General features: G+C 38.6%; 1 protein-coding gene across 1 annotated transcript in view; it reads left to right on the plus strand.

Moving 5' to 3' along the window:
• Positions 1 to 1239: 1239 nt before the first annotated feature.
• Positions 1240 to 22064, plus strand: part of LOC117329396 — a 42421-nt gene continuing 21596 nt past the window's right edge. The window contains exon 1 of the mRNA XM_033887333.1: positions 1240 to 1318. The gene's annotated coding sequence lies outside the window, so the exon portion shown is untranslated. The remainder of the gene's footprint in view (positions 1319 to 22064) is intronic.

Below are 22064 nucleotides of genomic sequence, written 5' to 3' on the forward strand. Positions count from 1 at the left end.
TTTCCACGGTTCATATTTTACGCGAAGGACGAAGAGATCCTTTATCGAACAAGTAATTGCGTCATGCTGTTGACTTGTTATACAAAAAAGCCCGGAGGAGCCTGATGGCTGATAACCATGCACTCGAAACACGGCCCTGGCTGTGCAGCGTTAATGAAGCACTGGATCATCGCCACGTGGTCAGGTTCAACATCAGTACTTAGTTATCACATACAGACACCCTTCACATTGCGTTCAATATCACGCCTGCTATTAAAGCATCAGCATTATGGTACAAGTATTAAACACCGGTCATCCTCAGTGGCAGTTGACAGTGTCTTTGTTCTCCTATAAATCCCAGCGGTATTGACAATATTGCTGTCCCAGTGATTTGTGATTATTTCCATTCTCCTACGGTTATGTTGGCAATATTAGTGTGTTTTGATTATGCTTTATTTATCCAAAGGTTATTGGAAGATATGGCAGTTTTTTGTGATAATTCTTTAATCCTTGAGAGAGTATTGACGATATTTCTAATAGCTCTGTGATGTGATTCTTCTTGGAATGTTCTGCTGTTTATCATATCAACGCTAGTGCTTTGTGTTTGTAGCATAATTATCGTGCGACTATTGGCGATATTTATGATAGCTGTGTTGTGGTTCAGCTAGAAATCGACCGGTTTTTCTTCACGATATCGATGAAGGTGTTTTATGATTATACTACAACTGCTATACGATTATCGGTGATATCCATGATAGCTGTGTTTCTCTTCTGCCTGGAATCCTCAGCTTTACCATATCGATCATAGTGCTCTGTGATTCTACTATACAAGGTCGTGCGATCATTATCGATAACTGTGTACTGTTTAAGCAGGGATCTTCTATTTAATTGACGATATTGATGATAGGGTTTTGACCTTGGGATACACAACTGGATATGTTACATGGTATGCTAACTATGCAGCGGTATGACATCATCAGACATATGTGTACGTTATCATACTGTATCAATTCAGTTGTATTTTAGGTGTGCAGAAAGAAATGATTATTTTATATAGAATATCAGTAAGTATGTTATCTTTCTACATAGTTTAATGTACAGCATTTTACTTTGACGTCTAGACCTTTTTGTAAAAATCTGTTATACTCACATAAAAACATGTCTGCTGCTGTTTGTACAGGACCAGACATTAACAAACCTGAGATTACTGAATACACCACGTTGGGATGATAGCTTTATTTTTTATTTTTATATTCTTATTTTTTTCAGATATTTTCTCGGGACAGACTGATGCTTTTCTTCTCGAACAGAAGACATAAAGGACCAACCTCGTCTGTGGGTAAGTTATCAGGATAAGTAAACGCACGTGTCAATTATCTAAATGCAACCTATACTTAGAGATTGTTTTGATAGCATCCAGTAACAGTGTTGAAATTGGAATGTTTTAGATGTTTTTTCAAAATATCATTTATCGTGTATATGATTCAATTCTAGTAGATAGAGATTTCCTGGCGAATACAAGAGAAATGATCTGCAAATCTCACATGTTCGTTTAGGTTACATTTATGTTAACAGAATGGCATTGATGCTTGTTACATTGTATTGAAATAAATTTCCTCAAAATAAAACACATTTAGACAAACATTTGAATATATCCGTATGACGTTTACGGCAGTGTAGGGGTCAGTGAGTCAAAGTACTATTATTCAGAAACATGCGCACGAATCACTCTCGTGAATCTATTAGCGATTTACAGGATAATTTATAAGACGGATTTATCGACGCCCGGAGATAAGATGCCTTTGATCCTAAATTTGTATTGCGGTCCGTTAGATATTTTCCCGTCGTGATCCTAATCACACATATGTGGTAGATTTCATCAGGGGCGATACCCTCATGATAAGCTGGTTCCATCAAAGTGATATGGGAAAAACTCATTGACTTCAATTTATTGTACAATATACACAACGTAATTATGATAGTATACATAACGCATATGATAGGTAAAAATGTCTCTGAGATCATTAGAGGACATTGATTAGTACATAGATTCATAGAGCAGATGGTTGGATATATCCCCTTCCTAATAAGGTACCTAACTGATGTAAAACAACTCGAACTGGTTAACATTGTTCGATCTTCTTATATTAACAGTTTAAGACAGAAATAACAGGGAATATCCACATGAAACGAAACCGTAACTCTAACTCGATAAAACAAGGGAGGGGCAAAAATGTAACTTTGGGTGAAGAAACTTGAAAACGTACAAGAAGAACAGGACTATATGTGTTCCGGTTGGATAAGCGTCTTTCGCTTCATCGACGACATCCGCCATGCAAATTCGGTCGAATCCTGGTAAACATTCTAAGTAAGTGAAATAAGTTAACAAAAAGATGAAAATATTCCACTGTATCATAAATAGAAACATGTGTTTGAAATAGGTCACTTTTAAAAGTTGTTGAAATTAAAAAGTAAAATGAAACGTTATAAGCATCTTAATAAACGTACATTGTAAATACTAATTGAATTACGTACATGTGTTAGGCATAGGTGACTATAGCATATAGTCTATATATTAGCAATATGTGCAGATATCAGGAACAGAATCTCATTAAGAAAGAAGTTACGATCGAAGTAAACATTGTAAAACACATGCATTCATTGTTTGGTTGAAATAATCTGATTATTTTCAAAATAGAGAGTCGTTTGCATTTTTCCTTCAAGTTAGTAATGAAAAAACGAAATGCCTTAAATACTGGATAGTTCCACATACAAATCATTAGATGGTTAAAATTATATAAAAATATCAATTACCAGAACTACTAACAAAAAACATCCAACATTGTTATCTGCATAATTATGACATTTAAACTCTTGTATGCAAAAATAATCATTAAATGACAAAAAACTTGATATATACCCCTGATGTACTTTTAAAAAGCACCAGGCTAGGAGAACTTGTACGGATTATGTAGTCTTAAGCTTCTGGGCCATATGACTTATGTATTTGTCACTCAGATGTTTCATTACCGACTCTGAGGAATTTCAAGGATATGCCATAAAAATAATATTATTTTAACCCGGACTTGTAAGATTGATTAATTTCACATAAGAAAAGAAAACTTCAAAGAAGAAATTAAATCCAATTGAAAAAATTATACAGCTGGTGAATGTTATCTTGTCCTGGATAAAAATATTCCATCACCATCGCCTCCTCGTACTCTCGTAATGATTGGAGTTCATCTTTAATTAAAGGCATATTAGTTAAACAATAAACCCGATATCGATCTAGTTATTTTACTAATTGTTCGCTGCTATGATTTTAAAGACGTTGCACTACGATCTTGATATTTTGTTAATTAAACGAAAGGTTAATTTTGGAATTCCTTTCAAGGTGCGAAAATATCTGGCAGAATACCATGATCCTCATTTTCCCTTAAAATTCACGAACATTTTGTTGGGTAAAATGTGCGATTGGTTCATCTTTAATAAAAAAAAAATGCTATACATAGCTTCTTTTCCAATATGTTATTTCTCTATATATCAGGAAGTGGAGCAGAAAGAGGAGAGAATGCTGTACTGAAATTTAATACCCACTATACCGTTTACCTGCATAAACACATTTATATATGTGGAAATTGTCTGCTATTGTGATCTATTCATAGCCGCTATCTGCACTGTCATCAATATATAACATTAACAATAAACGTTTAACATGTGCCAAGTCGAACAATTCAAAAGGATTATTTATACATGTGATATTTTAATCTCACATCAGCTCGTAATCATTACCTAATTACAAGGTATGTTGATGGAACTATTAAGCATTCTCTTCGTGGATAAAAACAATGTCTATGAAAGTCGATGTAACTCATCGGTGAATTTTAATACAGAAACACAACTCCTGGTTAAAAAGAAATGTCAAGGACCACTTTAGGTATCAGCAATATCCATTATTTCATAATTTTACATACTACACCAGACGTATGTTATATTGAATTACTACCAAGTTGGCGCTGTAAAAACACTTAATTGCTAAGTCATTATTGGCCAATTATTCATGCACGTTCATGTATATTTTGCAATGAATTATTCACGTGTAGTGCTCCTCTTAAAGTCTCCAGACTACATGTGTAAACGTGTAAGTTCTGCCGTACTGCCTTTTTCTTTAATTTGGTGATTGATGGTTCAAGTGTGTATCTATTTACTTACCGTATCCACCAAAATCACTTTACCCTTCACATTACAAGTACTGTATCGACCATAGCGTTTAGAGCATCACATACAGTCATTTGTGTACTCGAAGGCCAGGTTGTCTGTTTGTGGTTTAAGTAGACCAGGCCCGGGTTTTATCAACATTCTTTAACTTAAGGAAATAATTTAACTTTAGAGGTAAGCACTTAGGAGTTAAGGGGAATGATTAGTTAAGGAACTTTCCCTGGGTCCAGGAATGCTGTTCTATGGTAAATTTTATGTTAAGGGCCAGGCCCTGAAAGTACTATCAACTACGTTATACCTAGTAGAACAGTTCGAATAATCATATACATATTCACATAGCATGATGCAATTATTGTTTCAATAATTCTCGCCATCGTGTATATTCCTGTCATTTAACACACACAAAAACTTGTTATGTAACTCGAAAATGTTAAGTGGATTTTTGGTATACTCAATGTGTAGTTTTACGTGTAAGCAATTTGATAGAGGTAATATAAGATGAAAACCCACAATGTTTTATTGTCGCCGACGAAATGTCAAGGTAAAGTGTTATCGGTTTCACAAATAATTTGCAGTAAAACAGGGTTTTTGGCTTTCGATTCAACTACTATCTAGGATAAGGAAGCACTGATCCAGGAATAATCTTCAAATGTACCAGGATCACTATAAACTGTCAGATAAGACTTGGACTGAAACTTACAATTAGTATGTAATTGATTAATATTGATTGCAAATCGGTCCTACTAAAATGGCCCTATGATTCAAATTTCCTAATTACATGTTCAAACAAGACTGATTGTAAAATATTTTATTATTTTTGGTTTTAAAGAAGAGAATATTCCCCCATGATGGGTATGATGTTATGATAAGGGACAAGTACTTCTTACTGAGGGAATGATTTTAACAATACAAATGGTGGTTAGACACAATGGATACACCCATCGGAGAAAATACATCATGTACCATTATAGTGTGTATCTAGCCGATAACCTTCGCGACATGAACCATGCCTTTAAATAAAGAGAAGCTGGAGTCGGTAACTTCACATGCTGTCTGGTGATAGGGGAGCATGAGCAGGGTAACTAACGCTCAGTCTGTTTTTCAGGAATGTTGTTGCTGGTATTATATCGATCAAAAAGACAGAAAATCGCTTACTAGAACAATAAAAGAAGTTACATCACTCTATAGAGAGTAAAGCTGCACTTAAATACCAATTGTTTAGCCCTTAAACAGAAGTGGTTCCATCAGGCTGTGTTGATATCGGTGATGTACTATCCGTTTGTCTGTAAATACCCCGCCTGTCAGAGAACCGGGGTCACTTTGGTCCTCCATCGTTAAACGGTATGAAGACAGGATGGTGACAGATGGGGTCACTTAGCTTCTCTGTTGTTTGGTGATAGTTGAGGATGGAGACCTCGGGTCGAACAGTTCTTAAATGCCGCGATGTAAAATACAAATGATCTTAATGAATTAAGTGTTCCTGGCTCAGAAGATGACGCAATACGAGTTTGTTCCTCCGCAGTTAGAAAAGTACTTGCTGCCCCATTGCACTATACGTACATCAAAGAGGCGACAAAATAAGGGATGCTATTGTGGTCTTCATTTTTCTGAACAACAATTTTCTTTTTCATATCTCCTCTACCTCTGGCTTTTGTTCCAGGCAGAACATGTAACTGTAAAACTGGTACCTACTGATCTCTGCTTAAAGTTCAGCTTCAAAATTGGCGATGAAGACTGGCTCGTCCTTTGTCGTTATAATGTGATTGTGTTGATTGTCACTCTACCGTGTTTGGGTGAAATAAATGAGTATGATACCATTCAGTGTTCGTCAGTGGCCCTATCATTCGTAAACACCTTAAATTAAAAACACGAAACAAACAAAACTAATCTTTATTTCAATAAAACACTTAAGTAATCGAATGAGGAAGTCATTGGTTCTCAAATTGTAATATTCGCATGTAAAAGTTGAACATATATGTGATAAAGTGGTGTTCCGTTCGAAGCTTATGACTTTAAAACTGATATATTTAGTGTGTGCTTACGCTTATACCAAGTTCTAAATATGAGCACAAAGTATTCTAATGCTATAGTCATAAGATAACAAGGATATTTTACAGATGAATGGACTTATTGCAGACCTCCTAAATGTATCAAAACTACACGCAAACAAACAACAATCCAGCAGACCATCACAAACTAAATACGGCTATCCCTATACTGTTTTAGAACAAGTGACGTAAGCAAAATCACTATTTAAGGTTTCTCGTGGCGTCTGTTGGTAAAGAAATTCCTGCTCATTTACCCATAATTACACCATTGATTCTGAGCAGACCATAAACGTCACAATGTAAACCAAACAAACGGTATGTCTGGTCTCGATCGTGACAGTGAACAATCCAAGGTTACTCAAATAAGTATGTCCTTCATCGTTCCAGCCTGACCATCTATTCGACACCAGTTAACCAAGTCCGATAGACTCGGGTTAATCTAGTATGTTCACCATACTGGGATTTCTCTTTTTTTTTTTTTATTTTGTCTCATTATTTTCCTTTTTTACTATTGAGCTACATGTTATTCATTCTTTAGACATTCACAAATACATAAGCCCTGTGTTCCTCCTTAAGGTGAACTGAATGTGAAGTATGAATTAATTACAATTAACATTCTAGTGTGCAAACAGCTCATACTTAATAAGAAAACAGATTGAAGAATGAAACAACAAGTCTTCATTCCTTATAATTTTTGTTTTCGACATTCATTTAAAACTCCTGCGATTAAGTGCATTTTGAATATTGCCATGATCGTATGTGACGTCTCACAGTAAAGTGCTTTATGTCCTTCAAGGAAAGTGAACACTGTGGGATACATAGCTGTTTTCTATTTAATTTCTCATTTGTAAAAAGCACGTCAAATCCTTAAGTGAAATATACTGATCAAGTATCAAAGATTGGGTGCGTCTCGTGCAGAAGCGTAGTTTTAATTTTCTGTGTACTCTTTCAGTAGCATCTGTGACAATATTTCATTTTTCATGTTTTACATTAGCTTCATCGACTTGAGATACAATTGCAGTTGTGTCTTTAATTCGTATTTGCAAGGTTTCAGAAGCCAATTTCAAAGTTTAAAAACAGAACTTTATGATAGTTGACAGAACAGCACAAGCATGCTGTCGGTTTATATGAACGTATATATATCTGTGCCACATGGTCCATACTTCGAATAGTCTGCACTATACTTCTTCGATATTCTGACCTTTACTACTACCGACCCGACCCTGCACCATTCAAATGTCAAAGTCAAGTTTTGTGTTTCCCATAATCAGTCCCCTGCCCATCACACTACAACACCGACGTAAACATCCGACTGGAACACTGGTTTGACCTACATATTGGTGCTTTTTGCCAGCAGGAGCGAGACCCCTAGTACTAGAGTGGCGTTACCTAATTACAAAGGTGTGATATAGATTACTACATACCAGTCACCTACTGTCATCCAGACGGCACATGTCGAGCCCGAAAATACAATACTGTCGCAGACACTCAATACTAGCCCAGAGTAAAAACCAAATGTAATTAGACCAAGTTCCCTGACGAGGAAAGCCCATATTACTTCCGCAATTTCAATCGTTTGAACGTCTTGCAATTTAATCGCCTTGTTTCATTGATTTAACTACGGTTAACACCTATTGTGTTGTTCGATACAGTTTGTGAGATAGGTCGATGCAGGAAGGGTTGACATTGTACGTATGAAGTGGGTAACTGATAATGTGATGTGTGGGAGAGAGGCTCTCATTTTTATTGATAGTGACTTCCTCTAATTTAGGTCCTTCGTTGAACCCATTCACGTTTAAGTCTGATCGGAAAATAGAATGGCCGACATAAGGTGATCTTGGATCTTGACAGTTCAAGTTTGTTATCGTAATTTCTTGAAAAGTACCGGAGGGACATTTTATATACTTCACTTGTATGTTTCCCTTGGTCCCTAATTGTGTCCATTTCAATTGCTGAGCATTATATGGAAAACAAAATTACCAACAAGCAGCCATCTTTGATTTTGACAGTTGAAATGTGTTATTGATCAATTTCAGAAAGTTCTTTTTCTTAGACATTATATGTAGGTCCCCCATACTATCATATTATTTCGAGAAAGAGCGAGAGAAAAGGGGTAGAAAAAATATCAATCCTTCGATGGTGGGCGCTAAGATCCCTCCAGGATCTCTTGTTTAGAAATTTAGCTAGGTATTTTTGTATACTTTAATACAATTGCAATGGGAATATGTATAAATATCTTTTGACTAACTAAACTATTGGAACTCAACGACTGCGAACAGAACTAAATTGCTTCCCCATATATAGTGTTTACTGACATTTTACGGAGGATGTCCTTCCTCGTTGTGAAAAATCTCTGGTATGCCACTTCATAGTCACCAGTAGAGCTTACACTGTTTAATGTTACCAGTAACACCACTTCTGGAAAGTAAAAGTTGGTCCTGTCCTTGGGCTGTGGAGAGGCTTCATAAATCACAGCTGTTTCCTCACATTCTCCTAACGTCTTGAATAAATGCAATATCATAACTTTTATGACTTTGTGGAGAGCACTATCAATATTTAATCGCATGTCTTCCTAGAAATCAATATGACTTAGACGGGTAATTGGTCATTCACTGACAGCTGTCCAGCGAGGATCAATAACATAATATCTCGTCACTAATCATTATACATATGTATACTCACTTTTCCGAAGGAATTCTCCATCTTAGGACACTACTTTTTAACGTGTGTTAGAGACATTGATTTCCGGGTGACTGTTTGAGACAATTAGGACACATATTACCGGGGAAATACTGAGGTGTCTTAGGACACCGTTACCGGGTGACTGTGGCAGTCTTTTAGGACACAGATAACCGGGGGATTATTGAGGTCTGTTCAGACATTAATCACCTGGAGACTGTTGGAGTATGTTAGGACACTGTTTACAGGGGAGGTGTTTGTGTATGTTAGGATTACAGAGGTGATGTTTGTGTATGTTAGGATTACAGAGGTGATGTTTGAATATGTTAGGATTACAGAGGTGATGTTTGTGTAGGTTAGGACACTGATTACAGAGGCGATGTCTGTGTAGGTTAGGACTCTGATTACAGGGGTGATGTTTGTGTAGGTTAGGACACTGATTATAGAGGTGATGTTTGTGTATGTAATGACACTGATTATAGAGGTGATGTTTGTGTATGTTAGGACACTGATTACAGAGGTGATGTTTGTGTAGGTTAGGACACTGATTACAGAGGTGATGTTTGTGTATGGTAGGCCACTGATTACAGAGGTGATGTTTGTGTATGTTAGGACACTGATTACAGAGAAGATGTTTGTGTATGTTAGGACACTGATTACAGAGGCGATGTCTGTGTAGGTTAGGACTCTGATTACAGAGGTGATGTTTGTGTATGGTAGGACACTGATTACAGAGGTGATGTTTGTGTATGTTAGGACACTGATTACAGAGGAGATGTTTGTGTATGTTAGGACACTGATTACAGAGGCGATGTCTGTGTAGGTTAGGACTCTGATTACAGAGGTGATGTTTGTGTATGTTAGGACACTGATTACAGAGGAGATGTTTGTGTATGTTAGGACACTGATTACAGAGGAGATGTTTGTGTATGTTAGGACACTGATTACAGAGGCGATGTCTGTGTAGGTTAGGACTCTGATTACAGAGGTGATGTTTGTGTATGTTAGGACACTGATTACAGAGGTGATGTTTGTGTATGTTAGGACACTGATTACAGAGGTGATGTTTGTGTATGTTAGGACACTGATTACAGGGGAAATGTTTGTGTATGTTAGGACACTGATTACAGAGGCGATGTCTGTGTAGGTTAGGACTCTGATTACAGAGGTGATGTTTGTGTATGTTAGGATTCTGATTACAGGGGAGATGTTTGTGTATGTTAGGACACTGATTACAGAGGTGATGTTTGTGTATGTTAGGATTCTGATTACAGGGGAGATGTTTGTGTATGTTAGGTCTATGATTACAGGGGAGGTGTTTGTGTATGTTAGGACACTGATTATAGAGGTGATGTTTGAATATGTTAGGACTGTGATTACAGAGGTGATGTCTGTGTAGGTTAGGACTGTGATTACAGAGGTGATGTTTGTGTAGGTTAGGACACTGATTACAGAGGTGATGTTTGTGTATGTTAGGTCTATGATTACAGGGGAGGTGTTTGTGTATGTAAGGACACTGATTATAGAGGTGATGTTTGAATATGTTAGGATTACAGAGGTGATATTTGTGTATGTTAGGACACTGATTACAGAGGTGATGTTTGTGTATGTTACATGTAGGTCTATGATTACAGGGGAGGTGTTTGTGTATGTTAGGACACTGATTACAGGGGTGATGTTTGAGTATGTTACATGTAGGTCTATGATTACAGGGGAGGTGTTTGTGTATGTTAGGACACTGATTACAGAGGTGATGTTTGTGTATGTTAGGACACTGATTACAGAGGTGATGTTTGTGTATGTTAGGATTCTGATTACAGGGGAGATGTTTGTGTATGTTAGGTCTATGATTACAGGGGAGGTGTTTGTGTATGTTAGGACACTGATTATAGAGGTGATGTTTGAATATGTTAGGACTGTGATTACAGAGGTGATGTCTGTGTAGGTTAGGACTGTGATTACAGAGGTGATGTTTGTGTAGGTTAGGACACTGATTACAGAGGTGATGTTTGTGTATGTTAGGTCTATGATTACAGGGGAGGTGTTTGTGTATGTAAGGACACTGATTATAGAGGTGATGTTTGAATATGTTAGGATTACAGAGGTGATATTTGTGTATGTTAGGACACTGATTACAGAGGTGATGTTTGTGTATGTTACATGTAGGTCTATGATTACAGGGGAGGTGTTTGTGTATGTTAGGACACTGATTACAGGGGTGATGTTTGAGTATGTTACATGTAGGTCTATGATTACAGGGGAGGTGTTTGTGTATGTTAGGACTGTGGTTACAGAGGTGATGTCTGTGTAGGTTAGGACTGTGATTACAGAGGTGATGTTTGTGTAGGTTAGGACACTGATTACAGAGGTGATATTTGTGTATGTTAGGATTCTGATTACAGAGGTGATGTTTGTGTATGTTAGGACACTGATTACAGAGGTGATATTTGTGTATGTTAGGACACTGATTACAGAGGAGATGTTTGTGTATGTTAGGACACTGATTACAGAGGTGATATTTGTGTATGTTAGGACACTGATTACAGAGGTGATGTTTGTGTATGTTAGGACACTGATTACAGAGGTGATGTTTGTGTATGTTAGGACACTGATTACAGAGGTGATATTTGTGTATGTTAGGACACTGATTACAGAGGAGATATTTGTGTATGTTAGGACACTGATTACAGAGGTGATGTTTGTGTATGTTAGGATTACAGAGGTGATGTTTGTGTATGTTAGGACACTGATTACAGAGGTGATGTTTGTGTATGTTAGGACACTGATTACAGAGGTGATGTTTGAGTATGTTACATGTAGGTCTATGATTACAGGGGAGGTGTTTGTGTATGTTAGGACACTGATTACAGAGGTGATGTTTGTGTATGTTTGGACTATGATTACAGAGGTGATGTTTGTGTATTGAATTGTTTCTGAAAAAGAGAGCCAATCAAAATTCAGGAAATTGCAAAAGTTACTCATAGGTAAATGCACCCATCTGTTTATATACACCTGTTATATAACCAACCTGTCGTCCGTATTAACGTTACATCAAACACTACAATGCGATTAGGCCACGCGTACATTGAGAGTAGTTACAGATGTGGTGATACTATTTAACTTCATCATAAACCTTAATAGTGAAAAATCCTGTAGAATTAACAGGTCCTAACTTTATCGATTGAACTGATGTACAAAGTTCTTGTAGGAAGAGGCGTGTGTTGTTCATTACCGTAATACATGTAAACTGGAGATATTATAATAGACAAGGAAGCATTGAACCCGACATCAATCTTCCGGATATTTTTAGTAAGAGGCTGTGTTATCCGGATCAGAATTGTAGTTCTGATATGTATACTAACAGTCTTAATCAGTTACATTTGCAATTGAATTCGGACATTTTCAATACGCATCATTTATCATTCCTGCCGAAATATCAACCAAGAAATCTTTTTAACTTTCTAATTAATAATAATGGAGTCCGAGTCGTTTTTACATTTATGCAAAAAATAAATAAAATACTTTGGCTGGACCAAGAGCATAATAACAAGTTTGCGAATTGAAATGCCTAAACGAAAAGTTAAATTCGTGCAGTGGTATCGTAAGTTAATTCTACTAAAATGGAGGTTCATTATTCCGAACGAATGATACCGTCCTCATAATATCTTTATGTCTGTAACTCCTTGCTTGTCTTTAATAAGTTCATATATAGAATCTATATATTTTCACTAATTGCAAAAATAATTGAATATTTTAAATGCCTCTCTGCATACAGAAACGTGGTTAAATACAGATCAAATTGGTGCAACCTTGTGTGCGATCAAGTACAGCTATAAAGTACAATTCGTTCGTGATGCTTCCAGTTGTACCATTGCATGACCAGGGTGTTGAAAGGCCATATTTCAGCCATTCATTCTCCAGTGCCTAATATTCAGCCAGTTGATTCAATTAGAGTACTTAAACTAGCCGATGGGAACATCTCGTGGATATTGTGTCCGACCCAGACGGTAAAGGTTCGCTGTGCTTCGTCCGCGACCAGTTCTCCCCGATTATTATATCGTAAAAGATCACGACAATGTATTAAATTCACTGCCATACTGCACATCTCTTATGGGGACTTGTGGAGGTTCGTTAGAAGATTCGATCGACCCGAGTGACCTCTGCTTCGATAACCTTGTAGTTCTAATTTAAATCCGATCTCATTTCACGTCAACATCAATAATGCATATTTCATTTAGCCGTAACCTAGTTATCTCGCCTGTGCTTGATGTATGGAAGTACATAGGAACGACCTTGTTAAATAAGTTCTCGAGTTAAAAGAACAAGTAACCAAAGGCTTGTCTTAACATTGGGGTTATATAGAACATCGGTCACTGGTTGGTAGGTTCCTGAGTTGTCCTAACACTAGGTTACATAGGAACATCGGTCATTGGTTGGTAGGTTCCTGTGTTGTCCTAACACTGGGTTACATAGGAACATCGGTCATTGGTTGGTAGGTCCATTGTGCTGTCCTAACACTGGGTTACATAGGAATATCGGTCATTGGTTGGTAGGTCCATTGTGCTGTCCTAACAATGGCTTACATAGGAACATCGGTCATTGGTTGGTAGGTTCCTGTGTTGTCCTAACACTGGGTTACATAGGAACATCGGTCATTGGTTGGTAGGTCCATTGTATTGTCCTAACACTGGGTTACATAGGAACATCGGTCATTGGTTGGTAGGTCCATTGTATTTTCCTAACACTGGGCTACATAGGAACATCGGTCATTGGTTGGTAGGTCCATTGTGCTGTCCTAACACTGAGGTTACATAGGAACATCGGTCATTGGTTGGTAGGTCCATTGTGCTGTCCTAACACTGAGGTTACATAGGAACGTCGGTCATTGGTTTGTAGGTCCATTGTGCTGTCCTAACACTGAGGTTACATAGGAACAGCGGTCATTGGTTGGTAGGTCCATTGTGCTGTCCTAACTATAAACTACATAGGAACATCGGTCATTGTTTAGTAGGTCCATTGTGCTCTCCTAACACTGAGGTTACATAGGAACATCGGTCATTCATTGGTAGGTTCCTGTGTAGTCCTAACAATGGGTTACATAGGAACATCGGTCATTGGTTGGTAGGTCCATGTCTTGTCCTAACACTGGGTTACATAGGAACATCGGTCATTGGTTGGTAGGTCCCTGTGTTGTCCTAACAATGGGTTACATAGGAACATCGGTCATTGTTTAGTAGGTCCATTGTGCTCTCCTAACACTGAGGTTACATAGGAACATCGGTCATTCGTTGGTAGGTTCCTGTGTTGTCCTAACACTGGGTTATATAGAACATCAGTCATTGGTTGGTAGGTCCATTGTGATGTCCTAACACTGGGTTACATAGGAATATCGGTCATTGGTTGGTAGGTTCCTGTGTTGTACTAACACTAGGTTACATAGGAACATCGGTCATTGGTTGGTAGGTCCATTGTGCTGTCCTAACAATGGCTTACATAGGAACATCGGTCATTGGTTGGTAGGTCCATTGTGCTGTCCTAACACTGAGGTTACATAGGAACATCGGTCATTGGTTGGTAGGTCCATTGTGCTGTCCTAACACTGGGTTACATAGGAACATCGGTCATTGGGTGGTGGGTTCCTGTGTTGAAATAACATCTTATTAGATGCACGTCCTTAAAAATGATCACAAGGTAACAGTGATGTTCCTGAATTTACAAACAATTATAAGGATGTTATAGAATCCATACTCTTCAAGTGAGGCTTCATATAAATATCGTATTTAGTAAGTGTCTAGTGTCTAGTGTTTAGTAAGTTTAAAGAGCAACTAAGAGAATGTACACTGTACGTTCTAAAATAAAAGGCACATGTTATGTTAATTCCTTAGCCGGCTCATGCTCTGCATGATCATTAAACGTTTTGTTTTAGACTATAAATATAAGTATATTGATATGATGTGTAATGCCATTGATAAGAAACCAAGAGGTCACATGTGAGCAGTAAAATCCAATCAAACATACTCAAAAGAACAAGCCCGAGGCGGCACACAGTCGATGTCAGTGTTTTGACATACAAATGAATAAATTTTTGAAGTGAAAAGTTAAAACGAAATATGCCAGTAATCTCATTTATCATTGTCGTCTTTTATGTCTTAATGCATGATGGTGATGTTGCCCCTACCTCGGTTACCATTCTCACGCGACATTACTATAATTTGACAAACATGTACATGGCGCATATCGCCAATGAAATAAAAGACAGTAAGTTGCACGTACAAGATACAAAGTTTGTAAGTACAAGATACTAAGTTGCACGTACAAGATACTGAGTTGTACGTACAAGATACTGAGTTGAACGTACAAAAAAGATGTACAAAATACTGAGTTGTACGTACAAGATACTTTTTTTTTGTGTTTATTTTATTTTTCAAGTTTTTTTCAGCATAGTAAAAACATAAATATAACACATACACTTACACTCGCACATAAGATCACAATCACATCACATATATGATATCATCATTATCATCGATATCATCATCATAGTTCATTATATCATCCTTTTCATGCTACACATTCAATTCCTTTACACACACTAATTCTTAAATATTTAACATACAATGTAGTGACCACACCTATACCTACAGTGTACATCATCACGATCATCATCATGATAATCATCATCATCATCATCATCGATCATCATCATCATCATCAGCATCCACTCAATATATCACAATCAACATATATATATACTATACAATAAGTTACAAGTTACAATAATTATCTCGCATAGTGATCATCATCGATCATCATCATCATCATCATCATCATCATCATCATCATCATCATCATCATCATCATCATCATCCACTCAATATATCACAATCGACATATATATATACTATACAATAAGTTACAATACAAGTTACAATAATTATCTCACATAGTGATCATCATCATCATCATCATCATTGATCATCATCATCATCATCATCATCATCCACTCAATATATCACAATCAACATATATATACTATACAATAAATTACATGCAATAATTATCTCACATAGTGATAATCATCATCATCATCATCACTCGATATATCACCATTTTCATTTCATGCTGTACAATATTCAGTTACATACACTAACTATCTCAGAAATAGTGACCAAAAACACTATCATCATCACACATACATCATCATCATCATCATGCAACATAATCATATATATTTGTTATGATATCATCAACATCATCAACATCATCCTATATCCTTATTATCATTTTCCTCATATATATTCATTATGATATCGTCATCATTACATATATATATAATTAGTAAAATAACAAAATCATCATCATCCACACGTTTACATTATGACAGTATATCATCAACATACACACATTCTCCATACCCTCACAAAAATCATCACATCCATTCCACAACAAAAAAAAAACAACGAGAGAGAGAGAGAGAGAGAGAGAGAGAGAGAGAGAGAGAGAGAGAGAGAGAGAGAGAGAGAGAGAAAGAGAGAGAGAGAGAGAGAGCAAGAGAGAGAGAAGATAGACCGGGCTAGAAATGAGACTTACCAAACAAATATGTCAAATAAAACCGTAAAAAATAATTGTCATAGATATTTATCTTACATAGCTATATCAATTGAATCTAGGGTCTCCAGGGAAAGTAAGTAGAGAAACATAAAAAAAAAAAAAAAAAAAAAAATAGGATATAATCCACTGGACACCATATATCAATTCAGAAAAAACTGTCCGCCAATTCTAATAATTTTCCCCACTTTCTCCATTCTTTGTCAAAGTTCTGCTGTACCTGGTCACCTTGGCTATTAGCAATATATTTTTGAATGATATAGAAATCTTTAATAGAATTAATCAGAGCATGTGGACAGGGTGATGGGTTCCTGTGTTGAAATAACATCTTATTAGATGCACGTCCTTAAAAAATGATCACAAGGTAACAGTGATGTTCCTGAATTTACAAACAATTATAAGGATGTTATAGAATCCATACTCTTCAAGTGAGGCTTCATATAAATATCGTATTTAGTAAGTGTCTAGTGTCTAGTGTTTAGTTAAGATACTGAGTTGTACGTACAAGATACTTAGTTGTACGTACAAGATAATAAGTTGTACGTACATGATAACAATTTTTTTGCAGTAGCCCTAATCCGTCGGCTTATAAACACGAGTTAGTGTTCAAAATATATTCATCTCACGCCTAACCCTTTTTGACGTATTATTTGGTTTACTAGATCTAAACAATGGGACAATGAAAACAATAGGTCTTAATTAACTTATGAAATTCCCTTATGTTAATATTTATTATACAAACATAATTTGGATGTGATTTTGTAAATGTTATAGTTAAATGGATTGAAATCACCCCAAAAATACGTGTGGACTAGTTTTAAATGATACTAGTAATTAGCCGATACATGTATAGCGGATTCCAATCCTTCCAGCGGAATTCATTGTCTTTGTCAGACAGCTACCATTTCATCCCTAGCGGACCGTTCCACCAGTTTTACTACTTTTACGATCTTCGTACAGGAATTGTTTAAAGTAACTTTCTTTGAACCATAGAAACCAAGACACCATAGGTCACAGCTTGGAGCCTTGGAATTGGACATCACGGATCTCGAGTGACGGAGATTACGATACAGGGAATGAAGAGGCACTCTTTTTATCGATTTTGCCTTTGGTTTTCAACATAAAATTCACCTTTGCCACCAATAAGGTTGACGTATTACGTCTCCGGCGGGTTTATGTTTTAGTGACAAAATTTCGTTTGCTGAAGTCAAGGTTGGTAAGTTTATGGTGAATGCCGCCGGGAATTAAAAAAGAATACAATAACGTGTATCTAGGTCAGTACTCATATACTTCTACTCGAGACTTCTCTCGTTAATTCTCATCAAATATTCAGACACTGTTTATCCTCTATGTCCTCAAACTGTAGTCATCGCTACCACCAAACTTCAGCGTTATCCTCCCTAAACCACAAAATTGCTGTCCTCATCGAACCCGAATACTGTTGTCCTCACTAAGCCATCACACTGCTGTCCTCACTAAGCCACCATACTGCTGTCCTCATCAAACCCTCACACCATTTTCCTCATCAAACCCTCACACTATTGTCCTCACCAAACCCTCACACTGTTGTCCTCACCAAACCCTCACACTGTTTTCCTCACTAAACCCTTACACTATTGTCATCACCAAACCCTCTCACTGTTGTCCTCACCAAACCCTCACACTATTGTCCTCACCAAACCCTCACACTGTTGTCCTCACCAAAACCTCACACTGTTGTCCTCACTAAACCCGCACACTGTTGTCCTCACTAAACCCTCATTTTGTTGCCCTCACTAAACCCTCACTCTGTTGTCCTCACTAAACCCGCACACTGTTGTCCTCACTAAACCCTCATTTTGTTGCCCTCACTAAACCCTCACACTGTTGTCCTCACCAAACCCTCACTCTTTTGTCCTCACTAAACCCTCACACTGTTGTTCTCACCAAACCCTCATTTTGTTGCCCTCACTAAACCCTCACACTGTTGTCCTCACCAAACCCTCACTCTTTTGTCCTCACTAAACCCTCACTCTGTTGTCCTCACCAAACCCTCACATTGTTGTCCTCACCAAACTCTCACATTGTTGTCCTCACTAAACCACACACTGTTGTCCTCACCAAGCCCTCACATTGTTGTCCTCACTAAACCCTCACACTGTTGTCCTCACTAAACCCTCACTCTATTGTCCTCACTAAACCCTCACTCTGTTGTCCTCACTAAAACCTCACACTGTTGTTCTCACCAAACCCCCACTCTGTTGTCCTCACTAAAAACGCACACTGTTGTCCTCATCAAACCCTCAATCTGTTGTCCTCACTAAACCCGCACACTGTTGTCCTCACCAAACCCTCACACTGTTGTCCTCACTAAACCCTCACACTGTTGTCCTCACCAAACCCTCACACTGTTGTCCTCACCAAACCCTCACACTATTGTCCTCACCAAACCCTCACACTGTTGTCCTCACCAAACCCTCACACTGTTGTCCTCACTAAACCCTCACTCTATTGTCCTAACTAAACCCTCACACTGTAGTCCTCACCAAACTCTCAAATTGTTGTCCTCACCAAACCCTCACACTGTTGTCCTCACTAAACCCTCACTCTATTGTCCTCACTAAACCCTCACACTGTAGTCCTCACCAAACTCTCAAATTGTTGTCCTCACCAAACCCTCACATTGTTGTCCTCACCAAACCCTCACACTGTTGTCCTCACTAAACCCTCACACTGTTGTCCTCACTAAACCCTCACACTGTTGTCCTCACCAAACCCTCAAATTGTTGTCCTTACCAAACCCTCACACTGTTGTCCTCACCAAACTCTCAAATTGTTGTCCTTACCAAACCCTCACATTGTTGTCCTCACCAAACCCTCACACTGTTGTCCTCACTAAACCCTTTCACTGTTGTCCTCAGTAAACCCTCACACTGTTGTCCTCACCAAACCCTCACACTATTGTCCTCACTAAACCCTCACACTGTTGTCCTCACTAAACCCGCACACTGTTGTCCTCACCAAACCCTCACACTGTTGTCCTCACCAAACCCTCACACTATTGTCCTCAGTAAACCCTCACACGGTTGTCCTCACCAAATCCTCACACTATTGTCCTCAGTAAACCCTCACACTATTGTCCTCACTAAACCCGCACACTGTTGTCCTCACTAAACCCTCACACTGTTGTCCTCACTAAACCCGCACACTATTGTCATCACCAAACCCTCTCACTGTTGTCCTCACCAAACCCTCACACTATTGTCCTCAACAAACCCTCACACTATTGTCCTCACCAAACCCTCACATTATTGTCCTCACCAAACCCTCACACTGTTGTCCTCACCAAACCCTCACACTGTTGTCCTCACTAATTCCTCACACTATTGTCCTCACCAAACCCTCACACTGTTTTCCTCACTAAACCCTCACACTATTGTCCTCACTAAACCCTCACTCTGTTGTCCTCACTAAACCCTCTCACTGTTGTCCTCACCAAACCCTCACATTGTTGTCCTCACTAAACCCTCACACTGCTGTCCTCACCAAACCCTAACACTGTTGTCCTAACTAAACCCTCACACTATTGTCCTCACCAAACCCTCACACTGTTGTCCTCACCAAACCCTCACGCTGTTGTCCTCACTAAATCCTCTCACTGTTGTACTCACTAAACCCTCTCACTGTTGTTCTCACCAAACCATCACTATGTTGCACTCACAAAACGTTCTCACTATTGTCCTAACCAAAGCCTCACACTGTTGTCCTCACTAAATCCTCACACTGTAGTCCTCCGCAAACTCTCAAATTGTTGTCCTCACCAAACCCTCACATCGTTGTCCTCACTAAACCCTCACACTGTTGTCCTCACTAAACCCTCACACTGTTGTCCTCACCAAGCCCTCACACTGTTGTCCTCACAAAACCCTCACTCTGTTGTCCTCACTAAACCCTCACACTGTTGTCCTCACCAAACCCTCACTTTGTTGCCCTCACCAAACCCTCACTTTGTTGTCCTCACCAAACCCTCACACTGTTGTCCTCTCCAAACCCTCACACTGTTGTCCTCTCCAAACCCTCACATTGTTGTCCTCACTAAACCCTCAGACTGTTGTCCTCACCAAACCCTCACTCTGTTGTCCTCACTAAACCCTCACACTGTTGTCCTCACCAAACCCTCACTTTGTTGTCCTCACCAAACCCTCACTTTGTTGTCCTCACCAAACCCTCACACTGTTGTCCTCTCCAAACCCTCACACTGTTGTCCTCTCCAAACCCTCACAGTGTTGTCCTCACTAAACCCTCAGACTGTTGTCCTCACCAAACCCTCACTCTGTTGTCCTCACTAAACCCTCACACTGTTGTCCTCACCAAACCCTCACTTTGTTGCCCTCACCAAACCCTCACACTGTTGTCCTCACCAAGCCCTCACACTGTTGTCCTCATCAAACCCTCACACTGTTGTCCTCACCAAACCCTCACACTGTTGTCCTCACCAAACCCTCACTTTGTTGCCCTCACCAAACCCTCACTTTGTTGTCCTCACCAAACCCTCACACTGTTGTCCTCTCCAAACCCTCACACTGTTGTCCTCTCCAAACCCTCACATTGTTGTCCTCACTAAACCCTCAGACTGTTGTCCTCACCAAACCCTCACTCTGTTGTCCTCACTAAACCCTCACACTGTTGTCCTCACCAAACCCTCACTTTGTTGCCCTCACCAAACCCTCACACTGTTGTCCTCACCAAGCCCTCACACTGTTGTCCTCATCAAACCCTCACACTGTTGTCCTCACCAAACCCTCACACTGTTGTCCTCACCAAACCCTCACTCTATTGTCCTCACTAAACCCTCTCACTGTTGTACTCATCAAACTCTCTCACTATTGTCCTCACCAAACCCTCACACTTTTGTCCTCACCAAACCCTCACTATTTTGCACTCACAAAACGTTCTCACTATTGTCCTCACCAAACCCTCACACTTTTGTCCTCACCAAACCCTCACTATTTTGCACTCACAAAACGTTCTCACTGTTGTCCTCACTAAACCTTCTCAACGTTGTCCTCGCCCAACTCTTTCACTTTGCTCTAACTTAACCCCAATACTGTTGTCTACACCAAAACCCACAAACAACTTATATTGCTGCCCTCACCATACCAAGATATTTGTCCTCATCAAACCCTCACATTGCTGTCTTCATAAAACCTCCACAGCGTTCTTTTCTGCAGACAACGTCGTTATGTTATGTTTCTAAGCCATGGATTCAGTCAATGACACACTATTATAATGTTCCTGAATACCCATAGTGACATTTATAAAAATGAACAAATATATATTGGCTTCTAAAAGCGGATACTAAACATATTGATACAAGACTAGATAGTATGACATTTAAAAGTGACAACACATTTTGATTGGAGACATTTAAAGAAGCCTAGAGCTTTGTATTTCACAAATGTTACGTCACATTATATCAGATTGGATGTCTCAAAGTGACGTGTACAATAAAGGATAGGGGCAGTGCTCGAGTTTGCCTCGAGTACAGACCAA

The sequence above is a fragment of the Pecten maximus genome, chromosome 6 (assembly GCF_902652985.1).
Source record: "Pecten maximus chromosome 6, xPecMax1.1, whole genome shotgun sequence".
NCBI classification, from domain to species: domain Eukaryota; kingdom Metazoa; phylum Mollusca; class Bivalvia; order Pectinida; family Pectinidae; genus Pecten; species Pecten maximus.